Source organism: Rhinatrema bivittatum, chromosome 8 (genome assembly GCF_901001135.1).
Source record: "Rhinatrema bivittatum chromosome 8, aRhiBiv1.1, whole genome shotgun sequence".
NCBI lineage: Eukaryota > Metazoa > Chordata > Amphibia > Gymnophiona > Rhinatrematidae > Rhinatrema > Rhinatrema bivittatum.
In genome coordinates this window covers 154600014-154618009 of record NC_042622.1, presented here as the reverse complement: position 1 = coordinate 154618009, position 17996 = coordinate 154600014, and the positions used below count along the sequence as shown (strand labels likewise).

The following is a 17996-nucleotide window of genomic DNA, read 5'->3' as shown; positions in this document are numbered from 1 at the left end:
CACAGCTTGGCTGCACATTCTTTCTGGATCGTGCGGGACTAACTAATAGGGCCATCAACATGCATTTGCATGTTGCAGCACTATTAGTTTTTTGGGGGGGGGGGTTGGCCACGCATTTTCCACATAAAAGTAGCATGTCGAAAACGCGCGGCCAAACGGGGGCTAACGGTGCACTCGGTTGAGCGCACCATACTGCATCAGCCCGTATGTTGTGGTAGCTCCTTCCCTCCTGAGCTTGCAGTGACTCCATGGCAGAGATTTAACTGTGTTGCCTTTTATCTTCCCTGATTGAGCAGCCATTTATTCAAGCCCCTCCCCCAGTTTGCTCACCCCTGTTTTAGAGGACTATTGTTTATTTATTTATTTATTTATTTAAGGCTTTTCTATACCGACTTTCTTGATACAGATCAAATCAACTCGGTTTACATTGAACAAAGTAGAACTATAACCAACCATATAACAAGTGACAAATTGAAAGGAGCATGAAAGTTACATTCTAACAAGGTAGCCTTAACTGGGAGAGGGAAAAAAAAGAGGGGGAGAACGAAGATAGATTACTATATACAATAAATAGAGTACTATTTACAATGGAGAGTGGTAGGGATGCATGATAATTCTAAATCAGGCTGTTGGGCTATTGGCAGGGAAGGCTCAGCAGAATAGCCATGTCTTCAGTTTTTTTAAAAGTTGGAAGACAGGTTTCCTGTCTGAGGTCCGGGGGTATGGCGTTCCAGATGGAGGGTCCAGCGGTTGAGAATGTCCTGTCTCTAATGTTAGCGTGTTGTACAAATTTGATTGGGGGAACGTGTAAGGATCCCTTGTATGCACCTCTTAAGGGTCTGGTCGTCGAGTGTAGTTTGAGAGGGTGTAAAAGATCCACAGGAGTCTGATGGTGAATGTTTTTGTGGATAATTGTCAGTGATTTATACAGGATCCTAAAGTTTACTGGGAGCCAGTGGAGGTCCTTTAGGATGGGGGAGATATGTGCTCTCCGATTAGTATTTGTTAAAATTCTCGCCGCTGCATTTTGGAGCAATTGGATGGGTTTTATAGTTGAAATCGGTAGACCTTGCAAGATGGAATTGCAGTAGTCTATCTTGGAGAAAAGAATAGCTTGAAGAACTGATCTGAAGTCGTGGTGGAATAGAAGCGGTTTGAGTTTTTTTCAGTACTTGTAGCTTGTAGAAGCACTCCCTTGTTGTGTGTTTTATAAATTGTTTTAAATTCAGGTGACTATCTATTATAACTCCAAGATCTCGGGCATGGGATATTTGAATATTGGGATGTAGTTGATTATGAAGTGTACTGCCTTCAGGGGTTATTAGCAGTAGTTCAGTCTTGGAAGTGTTGAGTACTAGATTAATGCTTGAAAGGTGTTGGTTGATTGTTTGTAAATGAGAGTTCCATAATTTGAGTGTAGAGTCCAGTGACCTAGATATGGGGATTAAAATTTGTACATCATCCGTAAACTAATTTTTTTTTTGTTCAAGAAAGCATTTGGAGAGGAGCAAGGTTAAGAGGCATTCAATTTTAAGTGTTTTATGCTTATGGAGCAATATTTTATTTTGTTCAAATATTTTTTTGTATTTTTTTTTGTACTGAATTTTATGGATTGTATTTGTTTTATGGTATATTTTGTAATCCACTTAGGTGTTTCCTCTATTGGTGGGCTATAATACACCTTTTTTTACATTATCTTTGTTCAAGAGACAACACACAGCTCGATACTGTAAGGCCGCGGTAGAAACAGTGTGGCAGTGTCAGGCGCACCCTTCCTCCCCGCACGCACAGTTCTCTTCACTTAGCGCCCGATACTCTCTTCTAATTGCATGCAAATGCATGCCGCGGCTGCGAAGCCTTAGGCAAGCGTTAGGACCGCGCAACCCATTTTACTGTATAGAGCGCCTATACAGTATCCTGGGTTCGCGGGCCTAACGCTTCACGGCCGCGCTGGTATCTGTTATTTCAAATGTCATTTCAAATGACATTTGAAATGACAGGTACCAGATGTTCCCCGATGCTCAGTAAACTTTCCCCCAGCCCCCGCTTACCTGCCCTGGCCCCGTCCGGTCTCCGGTGCAGCCCCGTCCGGTCCCCTCCTCCCGAAGCAAAAAAACAAAAAACAAAAAACCGAAAAAGTAGCAAGGCTCGGGCCTGCTACGGTAGTCCCTTCTCCCTTCTCCTCTCCGTGCGATTCTCCTCCGTGCGATCCTCCCCTCCCCTCCTCTCTGTGCGATTCTCCTCTCCGTGCGATCCTCCCCTCCCCTCCTCTCCGTGCGATTCTCCTTTCCGTGCGATTCTCCCCTCCGTCCCTTCTCCCCTCTCCTCTCCGTGCGATTTCAGCGCTCAAGGCAGTCACATGCCGTGACTGCCTTGAGCGCTGAAATCGCACGGCCATTCATCCAGGCAGAGGGAGCCGGCCTGCCTGGATGAATGCACGGCAGTGAAGGAATGGCCGTGCGATTTCAGCGCTCAAGGCAGTGAGCGCTGAAATCGCACGGCCATTCCTTCACTGCCGTGCATTCATCCAGGCAGAGGAAGCCGGAGGCCGTTTTCGCCGCTGGCTCCCTCTGCCCGGATCCCGCCGCCCGTCTTAGACTATCGCGCGTCCACCCGCCCCCGCCGCTTGGAACAGGCGCCCACCCGCCCGCGGCCTAGATTTTACACGCGACCACTCGCTCCCCGGCTCCCGCCGCCGCCCGCCTGGACCCACGCGGCCCTCCGACAGGTATTTAAAAATTTTTATTTTTTTTCTGACAGGTTTTTATGTGTCCCACAGCATTACATTTTCTCGATCATCTCTGTATCGCTTTTTTTTTTATTGTGTTTTATTGTGTTTCAGTATTTTAAGTGGAGTCGATGGGTTTGCTACAAGACTCACAGTCCTAACACCTACTAGGGGGAGGCGGTAACCTAACACGTTAAGGCCGCTGCAAAACAGCGGGTTACTAAGGAGATAATATCAGCGCCCGTTACAGTATCGGAGGGGAATAGCTAATTCCTTCATTATACAGCTAATTCGTTCATTTACACATCATCTACATGCTGGGTGCGGAAAGGGTTATGTGTCTATTTTAGGAAGTGCTAAGGACGCGTGAAACTGGAGACTGTATCGCTGGATGGCCTTACTCGTCTGTATTGTGCGCTCCCAGCACGTTACAGACGGGAAATCTTCAACCGCACGTTACTGTATCGACCTGACAGTATGTAAGACAACTGTTACAAAAGCTCATATCAAAAAAATACGAGTTGAACAATAGTTATAGAAATAAAGTAAATGTCTCTTGTCTTGTATTACAATTCTAAATATCCTTACGACCAAATAAACCTTTCCCACCCACAGAAAAACCTCTAACGCTCCAGTTAGGAGCCATACATACCACAGTCACACTCTCTCACATCAAATCTCAAGTACCTTTATGTATGCGGTGCCATGAAGTTTGCAATAAAAGATTGGGTTTCTGCCAGCAAGGTTTCACAGATGAAGAGAATGCTTCATCCTCACAGACTTTCCTCGTTTCAAAAGGAGGAAGTCAGTATAAAAGTAATTTATCATCAGTTGTTCCCACAGTACCAGACTGGAATGGAAATCCTTCACCCAATGTGTTAAAAATCACCTTTTTACCTAGCACAGTGGCTAAGTATAGGAACTGCCTTTCTGCGAACACATAATCATCATTTTCTATATCCACTCCAAAAATAATCATTTAAACTGACAGTTCTACTGATGTCCCTATGGTTTTCTCCAATTGACTTTGAACTCCTGAGCAAAAAGGTTGCAGCTTACCACATCCAACAAATATGTGTAATAGTGCCAGAATCCCGTTGACATTTAAGACATAAATTATCAAAAAATCCAAGTCTGTTCTGCCTATCCAAGAAAGCCCTACGTAAAAATTTATATTGCATCTCTCTTGTATAAATATCAGAGTTAATTGATAGAGAGAGGAAAAGAGACTAGCTAAATCATCTCTTAACATGTGGGGACAACTCGAAAAAATTATGCAACCACTTCCAAGCTTTAAATAAGGAATGAAAGAATTGGGGATCATTACCTGAATACAAAGGACCAGTTTGACTAGCATGCAGTCGATTAATTAAGGAGATCACGTCATTCTCTAATTGCAGCAAAGGGATAATACCCGTGACTGTAAACGGTCTCTAGCATTCTATCTAGACCGTACAACTGCCCACAGGAAAAGCACTCAACTGTTGTCTCTTTCCATTCCACCAGATTGAGGCAACCTGTGGGTAAAGTGCTGAGTCTCTGCATTATTCCACAACATTTTATACCACCCAGCAATCTTATTAAGCTTGATTGGAGGTCCCTTAATAAACAGATCTAACTTCCCCCACTAGTGGTTTTACAGAGTACTGTTTACATAATGACGATGAAATGCCTTACTTGCAAATAACCATAGAAATGAGTATTTGGTAAGTGCCATTTGTCTTGCAAATCTTAAAAAGGAGGGACTGATGAGGTGCCTGTTGACAATAAATCTCAAATTCATTTCAAACTTTTAGCCTTCCACTGATGAAACAGTCCATATTCTTGGCCTGGAGGGAATAATGCATGATCAAGAATCTGCATAAATGGGGACACACAAGGGGACAACTCGAAAAAATTATGCAACCACTTCCAAGATTTAAATAAGGAATGAAAGAATTGGGGATCATTACCTGAATACAAAGGGCCAGTTTGACTAGCATGCAGTCGATTAATTAAGGAGATCACGTCATTCTCTAATTGCAGCAAAGGGATAATATATTTATTACTGCCCATCAGTAACTCCATTACGACTCTCAACTGGTAGGCCACATTGTACCACTGCAGGCTGCCATAAGCCTCCCTCATGTCTATCTCCCAGCAATTTAGCATAATTTATCCTTGCAGGTTTCCCCTGCCAAATGAATTGGGTAACAAGAGACTTGAAAACATTGACATCACTTTGATTTATCCAGCAGGGGTACATCTGCAAGGGATACAGTATTTTTAGTAACGCTATAAATTTCACCTATTCACATCTCCCATACAGAGACAGTGGCAGGTTTTCCAGTTAATGAAAAGTTTCCTCGTGTTTTCAGTCCTGTCTCTGATAGTCAGTGGCCGATGCAATAAGACGTGCGTTAAAATGGGCGCCTGAATTGAGCGCCTGTTTCCCCTAACACGTGCACAGCCACTTCTCCTGGGTACCCAATGCAATATTTAAATGAGTCGCTGTGTTAAAAAGGACCCACTAGGGAAGAATTGTGTGTACCTAGTGCTCAAATGCATTGGGTGCCCACAATTGCAACAGGCACTCAGTATGAGCATTCGTTTTATCCTGCTTCAGCTTGATTTTGCCCAACATACATGCACAATATATATGCACAAGGAGCGAAATCAGCCTGGATCATGTATATACGTTTGGGCTAGAACCATATCTATTGCTGGTCCTAAGTTATGGAACACATTTACCATCTAATTTAAGATTGCAAGTAGATATTAAAAAATTTAAAGCAGACCTAAAGACATGGCTTTTTACACACACATACACAGAGGCATGAGAAGATACGATCAAGCCTAATCCTATTCTTTAATTTGTTATTTAGTTGCTTTTAGTACCTTAGTATTTTATGAATTTTCTGTATATTATTTTAAGGATATATTAATGTTTTTATTATTTTATGATTTAATGGTTTTGATATAAATTGTATTTGATTATTGTATTATGTTAAATGTACACCGTTGTGATGGTCTTTTAGACTGATGTAACGGTATAGAAAACCTAAATAAACTATAAACTATATAACTATTGTGCATCCAAAAATAATTTATTTTTTTTTTTTACAACAAGCTATTACATTCTTAAACAGCGCAATGATACTAAGTGGGAGAAACCACAGAGGACAGTATTTTTTTTTTTAATTTCTCCTGAGCCTTTGACTCGCAGATTGACTTAACACCACCACCGGGGCTGGAGTTAAATTTGCCGCGTTAAAAAGTGTGCGTTGGGCGCCAGCAATTTTCTACATTGGGGGTAATAGCTAATAGCCTTATCTACATGGAATTTACATGTGATGGGTGCTATTGGCTATGCATTTGTTTGGGTGCATGTTTTGGATGCACTAATCTCCTTATTGCATCATGTGATAGTCTAACGCATTCAAAGCACACATCCAAACATGTGTAAACTTGTGCGCTAGGCAGGGCACACTTTATTACATCAGCCCCATACTGTATGCTGGCTCACTACCCCTGTCTCACTCACTCACCCCACCCTTCCCCAAGCACACATGGCAGCTGCAGCAGCCTCCTCCTCCAGCCTCAGAGGCCCGAGAAAGAAGAGTCCCATCAGCCGCAGGATTAAATGCTGCTCTGCCTCCTCATGCTGATCACCAGCTGCTGCTCCAGGCCAATACTGCCATTATTTCTTTAATGCATCATGGCCCTTTCTTCTTCATGCACATCTCGCTGAACATTATTTCCTCTTCCGGGCCGCGGAGGCAGGAACAAGAAAAGGCCATATGGCTGTTGCCGATTTCCAAGAACACTGCTGCCGTTCCCATCCTGGCTTGAATGTGCTGCTGGCCCGGGCGGGAACGGAGGCAGTGGAAGAGAGAGAGGGAAGTGCAGCGGGAGATCAGGAAGCACGCGACACACAGGTTGAGAATCGCTGCACCAGTAGTTAAAGAGATCCTTCTACAGCTACAGCTGTCTGCTCATGACTGAGCTTTCAGAGAAATTCTCATCTCAGCTGTACCAGGTCTGCTATCTATGCTGCTATCCTTGATACCATGCCATTCAAAGTGAGTGTTAAAGTGTTTATCATTCAATAAATGTTTGGTATTAAGATCTGACTTTTCTCTATTTGGAAGCTGGGAAAGAAAAAAAGATTAATGGACTGTTTAGCAGTTCAAGCAGAGGCATATGAATTGTGAGAACAGTACACTAGACATGAAAGTTTTAATAGTTCTTGCTCACTGTGCCAGCACTACTTTGACTTTGTCCACTCCAGGCTTCTCAATTAGTCCTACAAGAAGCAGCTCCAAATCACTCCACCCTTACTTAACAGAATAATAAGACTAGAACCTGCCCAAACAGTAATACAATTTACTAGTACCTCTCAGAGTGCATCAATTTCTCAATATGAGCCATTTTAAAAAGTTGCATTTTCCAGTCCTCAAAGAGTGATGTCCTTTTTCAGAACTAAGCAATCATAAGTCTTGCAGCTAGAAACACTTGATTAATGAGCATCTTCTGCTTACAACCCATTGAGAGAGTTCCAGTAGTCCAACAGAGCCATCTCTGGAGACACAGAGTTTAAAACCAATTATATATGAAAAGTCTTAAAAAAAAAAAAAAAAAGCCACCCAAAAATCTTGCATGAGGATAAGTCCACCATATGTGTAAATGTGAACACAATAGGTCATATTTAGGGTTAGCGTTGAGAAACCAAGTGAGAAACATGTACGTACAATGTAGGAGTTAAACCATAAGGTCAACTTCTGCAGCAGATGAAAATATTATGTGCTTCCTCCCACAACACCCACCCCACAGTCTTCATCAAGATGTATAAGCAGTTCATTTTCATTTTTTAATTTAGCGTTGCAATTTAGATTCACTCACCATTAACTCAGGTAATCCATGGTAAAGCACTGAAATCACTTCATGTTTAGTTTTGGCATCCCAGTTTCACAAGGCTAGCTGAAGCAAATTCAGCTATCTAGGAACCCAACCACTATTTTTCAATTTAGATAAAATTCTTGAACCAGTTCATAAGTAAGACAAGTGATGGCAGAAATATGGTATAGACACTCCAACTGCTCAAAAGTCGACATTTGGTCAGAAAATCACACCTGCTCAACGTATTCTAAACATTTTCAATTCCAGTCACTTGTATTAGCAAAGAAGGATTGTACTGAAATCACTGGATGATAGAGATAAGAGAAAGGATGGGTAAATTTTCATCTCTAGTCCCCATTTTCAAATTCATCTGATACTATATCGACAAGGTGCGAGCTATCACAAAATGTCTACAAATTCTCCAAACCATGAGATAAGAAGGTGAAAGAGCTAATAAACGTGCAAGTTCTTTACCCACCGAAAAGAATTTTTCAATCAAAATCCACCCCTTACATAAAGATTGGATCTCCTGAAAGACTGGCTTGACCAATCAGGCAGCCCAAAAGTAAAGCAAGATTTTGGGCAACACCATCCCACCTTTATACTTTGGCAGCCATAAAGCACCAAGCTTGATCTGAGAGAGATTACACCATTCAATTCTTTGGAAATCTTCCCGGATATTTCACATGGAACATGTAGAAACAGATACATCACGTAAAGTAGAACATTAATTTTAAATATGTTAATCCAACTGAGCCAAACTGCTGCAGGACTTCAGATCGCTTCTAAGCCTAGCTATGGGGTTTTTGGTAATGATGATACTAGTGTCTAAATTAAAGGATTTGGGTAACTTAAAGGTGACCAAACAAAAATAGATGAGTGACCTGGGTTCACTGCCTCCTCGGCTGCGAGGCCCACCTCCCCAGTGACATCATCGGAAGTGCCAGCGCTGGATCCACCTCAAAGGGAAGCGCGCCTCTGGCCGCAGCGTCCTTGAGGTCGGCAGCGGCACTGAAGTCAGCAGCAGCGGGCGGCCGGCGCCCACAGGGAGGGCAGGCAGGAGCCAGAAAAAGAAGGGCAAGGGACGCCCCGAGGAACACCGAAGCGACCCTGCCTCCTCGGCCGCGAGGCCCGCCCCCCCCCGGTAACATCATTGGAAGTGCCAGCGCCAGATCCACCTCAAAGGGAGGCGCGCTCCCAGGCACCCCTCCGGCCACAGCGTCCTTGAGGTTGGCAGCGGCACCGAAGTCAGCAGCAGTGGGCGGCCGGCACCCACAGGGACGGCAGGTAGGCAGGAGCCAGAAAAAGAAGGGCAAGGGACGCCCCGAGGAACACTGAAGCGTCCTGCCTCCTCGGCCGCGAAGCCCACCCCCCTGGTGACATCATCGGAAGTGCCAGCGCGCTCCCAGGCTTCACGCGCCAAAGGAGCACAACAAAGGGGCACCCCTTCGTGCAGACCCCAAACCCAGCAAATCTATTGCTACACTCCACGAGAAATGGCAAACACTCAAACCCGACTACATCCACCTCAATTCCCACAGAAAAGATCATAGCTCGGATAACCCACAGAAGGAAACAAGAAAAAAAAAAACAAAGAAATATTATAAGTACCAACACTAAGACCTACAGCAGTTACATAGCACTAATCATTCCTTCTATTCAACGCACAATCCATAGTAAAGAAAATACCCGTCATCTCCGACCTACTTGACGATCACAAACCAGATTTCATAGCCATCACAGAAACATGGATAAGAAACACCGACCCAGTCTTAATCAACCAAATCAATAACCCCATCTACAGAACATTTTCAATCCCCCAACCAAAAAAGAAAGGAGGAGGGCTAATGCTAATCGTAAAAAATAACCTACAGATGAAACTACTCCCAACCAACACCCACCTACCACTAGAAATTGCACTATTCGACTCACCTTTACTACAAATCTGTCTGATATACTGCCCTCCACCCCAATTCACTAGATCGGAACTGCTCTCCACTAACAGAATTCCTCTTGTCCAAATTAACCATCAACAAATCCATCATCATCTTAGGAGTCTTTAACATGCAGTTTGACACAATCCCCCACTCCCCCACATGCAACACAATAACAGTCCTAGGGTTGATAGGGCGTCTAAGTCAAATCATCAAAGGCCCAATGCACAAAGCAGGTCACACACTAGACCTCATCTTCATCAATACTGACATATGGGATAATTACCACACAAATATCACTAATAACCCCTGGTCGGACCACTCTCTAATCTACGCCAACCTGTCTTCCAACTGTAAACTTACAACAGAAAAAAAGCCCACCTAGATCCTTCTCCTACCGGCCACCCTTCAACATAGACACACTTCAAGAGAATCTACAAACAGAACTAACAAACATAGACCTAACTAACGCAGAAAACGCCACCTCATCCTAGCTCAACATCACTAAAACAATAGCAGACAAGATAAACCCCACGATAAAGAAAACAATAAAAAACCCAAAACACTAAAACCAATGGTACAATGACAACATCAGATCAGCCAAATGCGAACTCCGAAAAAAAAGAAAAAACATGGAGGAACAACAAAACAACTACACTACTGAACGCCTACCGATCACACTTAGCATACTACTAAAAAACTTATCCACAATGCAAAAAAAAAAAAAGACTTCTATTCAAAAAAAATAAACAAATTCCAACACAACCCAAGAATGCTCTTCAATATCGTACATTGCCTAACCAAATCCTCCAACGACCAGACATCACCAACCTCCAAGCTCTCAAGCAACGACTTTGCAGTTTTCTTTAACGAAAAAATCAAAAACCTCAAACAACCTCCTCAACAACAACAACACGCAAGACCCGAAAATACAAATCAAACACCAAGCTGGCCCAACTTTGATTCAGCATCATCACTGGAAATCCAAAATATCATCAAAAAAATATGAACCCAGCTAAGCACCCTATCGACAGCATACCCATACAGTCGATCAAAACCATCGAACCATCAATAACAAAAACGTTAACCAACATCGTAAACCTATCCCTCACAGAAGGAAACTACCCCGATTGCCTAAACTCAGCAATTATCAAACCCATACTGAAAAAGACCAACCTTGATCCAGAAAACCCTCTAAACTACCGACCCATATCAAACCTACCATTCATTGCCAAAATTATTGAAAAAAATCGTCCACTCCCAACTCAGTGACCACCTGGAAAGGAACAACATCCTACTCCCCACGCAATTCGGCTTCAGGAAACAACTAAACACTGAATCACTACTCCTATCTTTAAACGACACTGTGCTCAAAAGGATTTGACAACGGCCACAGCTACCTTCTAGTGCAACTAGACCTATCAGCCGCCTTCGACAGGGTAAACCATTCAATACTGATTGACCGTCTATCCGAAATTGGTTAACTGAAAAAACCCTTCAATGGTTCTCATCCTTTCTATTACAAAGGACCTACCAGGTGTCAATCAACGACACCCTCTCAAAGAAAATAAACCTCGACACTGGAGTTCCCCAGGGCTCCGCACTATCGGCGACACTCTTCAACATTTACCTTCTCCCGATATGCCACTTCCTCTCAAACCTTAAACTGACTCACTTCATATATGCTGATAACATCCAAATACTCATCTCAATACACAACTCTCTGGAAGACACCTTCAAAAAACCAGCCAATTACCTCACCGAAATAAAGCAACTACTAACCAACATGAGACTTATCCTAAACATTGATAAGACAGAAATAATCATGCTGGATAGAAAGAACAACCCTACGCACATACCACTACTCAACATAATGAATCAAAAGACTGCAATATCCCCTGTCACCCATGCCCGCAACCTAGGAGTCATAATCAACAAGGAACTATCCCTTCAAGAATCACATCGCTGCTAAAATCAAAGACGGATATTACAAACTCCTATCCCTAAGACATCTAAAACCTTTCCTTTCCCCCAATGACTTCAGAACAGTCCTCCAACTATTCAACTTCTCCAACCTGGATTACTGCAACTCCCTGCTATTCAACTTACCTCTCACTACCATCCGACCTCTCCAAATCCTTCAAAACACAGCCACCAGAATACTCATAGGAATGAAAAAATACAATCACATAACTTCAACTCTCATTTCACTACATTGGCTCCCAATAAAATACAGGATAGACTACAAAATACTATCCATAATACACAAAATAATATATGAAAAACAAACAAACTGGTTAAGTGCATCCATAAAACTCCACTCACCAAACCGAAATCTCCGTTCAGCTAACAAAGGTCTATTAAAAATTCCACCTGCTCGCCACAAACAACTTATCTCAACTCGGAAGAGAGCCATTTCCCTAGGAAGCCCCGAACTCTGGAACACCCTCCCAACCGAACTGAGAACACAGCAAAATTTAAAAACCTTCAAAAAAAGAACTAAAAATTTGGATGTTCACCAAAGCCTACCAAAACACCCAATGACTCTAAGCTACAACTTCCATCCCTACCGGCCCATATAAACATGCAGAACCAATACAAAGCACGTAATTTAACCTGTACAGTTTGACAACCGAACTATGCTTAGAACGACTACGATAACAATGTTAACAAGCACATGAATTTCTGAACACTCTGTTAAACATCAATACTTTGTAAACTGTTGTGATGGCGAAACTGAACGACAGTATATAAAACTCGATAACTAAATAAATAAAACCTCAGATTTGCTTTCGCTTACTTTACACCCCAAGACTTTTCCATATTTCACTAAGATGTCCATGATTTGGGGAGCTGATTCACAGGCATTAGAATCAAGCAAAGAACAGCCTAAAAACTTGCACATTTGTGTTATTTTGTTTATGCTCAAGTCTCATTTTCCTGTTCTACAAGTCTGTTGCACCCAGAGCATGATTTCAAACTTTCAGGGGGTCAATTCACAACTAATGGGACACAGTAGAGTTTGCCCTGCTAAAATATGAATGTATGTACTGCCATGTAATGATTCCATTTTATTCCATTTGATATTCTGCATTTACATAAAATATAGCATTAACACAGAAACATAGAAATGACGGCAGGAAAAGATCAATCGGCCCATCCAGTCTCCCCAGCAAGCTCCCACACTTATTTTCCCATCCTTATCTGTTTCACCGACCACCAAGTTCAGGGCCCTTGTTGGTAATTGTTTGATTCAAATTTCCTGCCATCCCCTGTCATTGATGCAGAGAGTAATGTTGGAGTTGCATCACAGGTGAGCATAAGGTTTAATGGTTAAGGGTAGTAACCGCCGCATCAAGCAAGTTACCCCAATGCTTGGTTACCCAGACTGCACAGATCTATGGCCTTGTTGGATGCTGTCTGAATGTAAAACCTGTTTTCCATATTTCCCCCTACCATTGAAGCAAAGAGCAGTGCTGTATATGCATTCAAAGTGATGTATCAGGCTTAATTGGTTTAGGGTAGTAACCAGTAATAAGCAAGCTACCCCCACTCTTATTTGTTTACCCAGATTGTGAAGTGAGATAATTGAGACTGCCTGGGAGAAAATTCCCTTTAAAAATTCAGGCTGGCAGGGGATTGCAGATACCCATGTTCATTATTTATTTGTTACACTTTATTAACTACCTTTCTGAAGGAATTCATTCAAGATAGTGTACAAGTTATAAAACTGACTATTGGTATACGAGGAAAGGGAGAAGATTTATTTATATTTTATTTATTTTTAATTTTTATATACCGATGTTCTTGTATGAAATACAAATCACTCCGGTTTACATAAAACAGTGAAATGCCCAAAAAGGGGAAGGGGCTTTACATAGAACAATAGAACAAAGTACCAATTAAACATAGTAATAGTATAATATAGTATAAATACAAGAAACGTTTGAACTCAAAATCATAGTATAGTTAAAAAATCATAATAGTACAACTCAATGAGGTATCCCATAATTTGGGGTTTTACATCGGGGTAAAGCTAGATATTAGGGATTGAGAGAAGACATATATGAGGTCATAAGTGAGGCATGCCACATGCATATAAGGTACAGAAGTTTAAACAAAATATATGTCATAAGGATATTAAATTGCTGCAAAAATGAGTCAAAATATATACAGTACATTAAGGGATCGTATGTAGGATAGCCTGACTCTTGCATGCCTGGCAAAGATATAGTGGCGTGAATGACAAAGTATGACTCTACTTTTCAGTTCTGCTGTCCCTTGAAAGTCTGGCCAAAGAACCATACCTTTCGCCAGCTTCCTGAAGTGGAGCTAGCTTAAGTTAGACATATTTCCTCTGGAAGGGAATTCAAAGATTGGGAGCTGTTACTATGAGTCTACTGACAGGTGTTGGACCACTTGATTTCTGTGTGTGATGTATTGGGAGAGGATCCTTGAGAGGATCTTAGCAACCTAGAGGTAGTGTAGGAGGTTAGCCTGCTCTTGAAGTAGTCTGGGCCATTTCTTCTTAGAGCCTGGAATATCAGAGTCAGAACTTTAAATTTGGCTCTGTACAGAACTGGACGGATGTGATGTGGTCATGACATTGGCTTCCCTCTATCAGCTTGCTGTGACATTTTGTATTAGCTGTAGTTGTTGTTAAGTTCATTTTCAGATCATTATATAGTACATTATAGTAGACCAGCCAAGAAGCATGGATTACTGTGATTATGTTTACCTTCTCAATGAATAGACAGAATTTACGAAATCAGTAGAGGTGAAGGAAGTAGCTTTTGACCATTGCCTAGATCCCTGGTTGCATTGTTAGGTCTTAATTTAGGACACCAAAGTTCCTAACTTCCATCATCAGAACACATGGGGATTTCAAAATTAAAATTTCCAGTCAGATCTCTCTCCTGACTTTAACTCTGACCTTTTACATGGAAAGAGGAGGCATTTTACTGAAGGTCTCTTTACACGGGTAAATGCTCCTTTATCCACGGAAAATTTTTTAAATTACTCTCCCCATTAAGTATTAAAGTTGAATACTGCTATGTTGGTTGAATCAAAATGAAGATAAGATGGATATACAATTTTGACAATAGCATTTATACTTGATTTTTATTAATGACTTGGAAACTTAATAAAGTGATATAAAAAAAACCAGAATGGCTTATAGCCGACCTTGAAAATAGGTCAAACAAAGGCATACTGGTGTCTGGACTATGGCATGTTAAAGCTGCCATATCAAGAAAGGGTAATCATTGGGTGCGGGCTCACACTGCTCATGAGAGGAACTTGTACCTTCATTCTAATGGAAAAAGCACAACTATGCATGCTGAGTACCTAGCTGCCCTTTTTTCAATACCCAGATATAAGCCAGATGGCTGCAAGTTTCTACATCCATTGTAATCACCTCTCCTTTTCTTCTCCTACCCCCCCCCCCCCGGGTCAATCACAAGACCTCCACCGTCCCATTTCATGAACAGGGTTTTTAAGGGTGGTAGAGAAACAACAATCTACCCATTTCTGCAGGATCTGCTGCACAACAGAAAGACTACTTGACAAAGCAGAATCACTCTGTCACCTAGAAAATATCTTGCACCTTACAAAATCTCCTGAAAGATCACTCTGAAACATCTTTATGTTTCCTATTGATACTTCTATTTCATAGTGACTTCCAAATGTGATATAATATGCCCTTTTTTAATTTACCCCCACTTATTGTGCCTTACTTTGCTCTTATAGGTCTGTATCAGCAAAGCTTACAAATATTGCTGTAAAGCTAAACTTGTAACTCACTTTGAGCTCATTTGTTGGAAAAGTGTGTAATAAAACAGTAAGGGGATGATGGAGGCAAAAACTAACAAAATTCAAGAAAACCTGGGATAAATACAGAGGATTCCTAATTGCAAAGAAGTGAGAGGAAAGTCAGATCAACTGGGGTCTATAGAATTACAAGAATGAAACTGGTCAGACTAAACAGGCCTAATTGTTCTCATTTGCCATCAGATTTTATGGTTCTTTTATTCTTGGTTATGAAGAAATTAAAGAAAAGCTGATAATCAAGTGGGGCTATGGCAACCCTCGAGTTAGACGAAATACCGTATAGGTTTGCAACTTAGTTTATACTCTCACTCCCTGCTCCCTCTGCCCCACAACTTCTACTACTCCTGTACTCCCAGATTTTATCAGATGTTGTTACCACCACTACTTCTATTACCGTCCCTCCTGGACACCAAAGCTGCTTATATTTTCCCTTGTCCCACAACATAGGTAAGCAGTGCCCTTACACTGATGTGCCAGGTGCCAAACTTCCAGAAAGCCATCAGCATTATTCTAGGGGGCATGGCACTGTAAGCCTCGCAATATGTATAGCTGCCCCAGGCACCTCTTCCCATGAGTTTCCAATACAAAATTAACCTTGACAATTGATGCTACCTCTCACATGTTTCAAGCTTGTGCTAATTCAAACCCCTTTTGCTTCTTTTCAAACTGGAAACCCGTGGCAGGTCACAAGAGCTGAAAGTGGTACATTTATGCTGGGGTAACTAAGGCACTATTATTATTGTTATTCATTAGTTCAATAGCGCATACCAAGTGTACGCGCTGCACAGAGATGCATAATAGATAGTCCCTACTCCTTGGAGCTTATGATCTAGTCAAGACGGGCAAACATGACATAGTACAAAAACAAATAAGAGGCTTTGTGCTAGGACAGCAAGGCCGTGACTGAGAAAAATTAAATTGTACTATGGCACCCCGAAAGAAAGCAAACTGATGAGATTAAAAAGGTCTTTATCTGCCCTCATATTCTGTCTCTATCTAGTTTTGAGAGAGCGTGGTCAGTTTTCCTGGGGGGGGGAGAGAATAAAGACTGCTTCAGAAAAATGTTTCAGACCAAGCGTAGTAAGAACGTAGCGCAGTTTCAAGATGGGAAGGAGGGGCACATTGGTGGTGGTGGGGTCCTACTGAAAGGAGAAGGCAGTTTCCTAACATAGGACAGAAAAAGCCCAACAGCTTAATCGAGTCTGCCTAGCAAATTTCGTAGGGAAGCAACTGCCGCTCCGTGCAGGTTATACCCATGTTTCTGAGACAAGGAGCTACTTCTGGATCTGACACAGTCCTCCTCCCAGCGGCCTGGTTTATCCCCGACCTCCCATGCCACTACACTCCTCCGCCTCTCACCTGAGCTCCCACGCTGCCTGCCTCCTCCCGGCTCCCAGAAGGCAGAGCCCCGAAATCGCCAGTGCGCCTGCGCGAGCAGGGAATGCCGGAGCTGTAGTCCTCCACCCTCGATCCACCTCCCGCCCCCTGTGTGCGTGCGGTGTCCCCGGTAATAAACAGTCTTACGAATAATGGCAATACAATAATATTAAGATGACAACAATATATATAGTCATTATAATATTAACAGTAACATGATAATAAATAAGACCAATAAAATATCAAGAATAACAACAGTTTTAATCAGGTTCCACGGTCTCCCACGCTAAAGACCTAAAAACTTTCTTTTGGCTACATCTGGTCAAATTGCCGCGGAAGACCGGGGACCCTCTATAAACAAAAATATTGGTGGTAATCCACACCCCCCTTCACTAACCGCTCCGGCAGTAAAACAGGAAGAGGAGGAAAGCAACCTTACAACACCCCGGAAGCGTTTTCCTCCTTCACCCTTGCCGGGCCCAGCTTTGCACTTTGGAGCCACGTGAATGAAAGTAGGAAGCTGAGCTAGAAAGTGAGCGCAGCAACAGGCGGATACAGTACAGTGCGCTGCTTGGCCGGGCGTTTTCGACGCGCTAGCTTTACCCTTTATTCAGTAAGGGGTAATAGCGCATCGAAAACGCGCGTCCAACACCCCCCCCCCCCCCCCCCCCGAAACTAATAGCGCCGGCAACATGCAAATGCTTGTTGATGGCCCTGTTAGTTATTCCTGGCGATTCAGTAAGTAAAATGTGCAGCCAAGCCACACATTTTACTTTCAGAAATTAGCGCCTACCCAAAGGTAGGCGTTAATTTCTGCCGGCACCAGGGAAGTGCACAGAAAAGCAGTAAAAACTGCTTTTCTGTACACCCTCCGACTTAATATCATGGCAATATTAAGTCGGAGGTCCCAAAAGAAAAAATAATTTAAAATTTTTTAAAAAATTTAAAATCAGCCCGCGGGTTGAAAACCAGCCATTCAATTTTGCTGGCGTCCGGTTTCCGAACCTGTGACTGTCAGCGGGTTTGAGAACCGACGCCTGCAAAATTGAGTGTCGGCTGTCAAACTCGCTGACAGCTGCCGTCCAAGCCCCCCGAAACTAATAGTGCCTGCAACATGCAAATGCTTGTTGATGGCCCTATTAGTTATTCCCGCATGATACAGAAAGTAAAATGTGCAGCCAAGCCAAACATTTTACTTTCAGAAATTAACGCTTGCCAAAGGCAGGAGTTAATTTCGTCCAGCACTGGGA

General features: G+C 42.5%; 1 protein-coding gene across 2 annotated transcripts in view; it reads right to left on the bottom strand.

Annotated features, from left to right (window-relative positions):
• Positions 1-17246, bottom strand: part of MRPL11 (mitochondrial ribosomal protein L11) — a 96088-nt gene extending 78842 nt beyond the window's left edge. Inside the window, exon 1 of one of the 2 annotated variants that reach the window (XM_029613809.1) lies at positions 17144-17246. The gene's annotated coding sequence lies outside the window, so the exon portion shown is untranslated. Of the gene's footprint in view, positions 1-16728; positions 16868-17143 lie in introns of those variants that run through there. The other variant, XM_029613808.1, reaches the window with a different exon arrangement.
• Between the last annotated feature and the right edge of the window lie 750 nt (positions 17247-17996).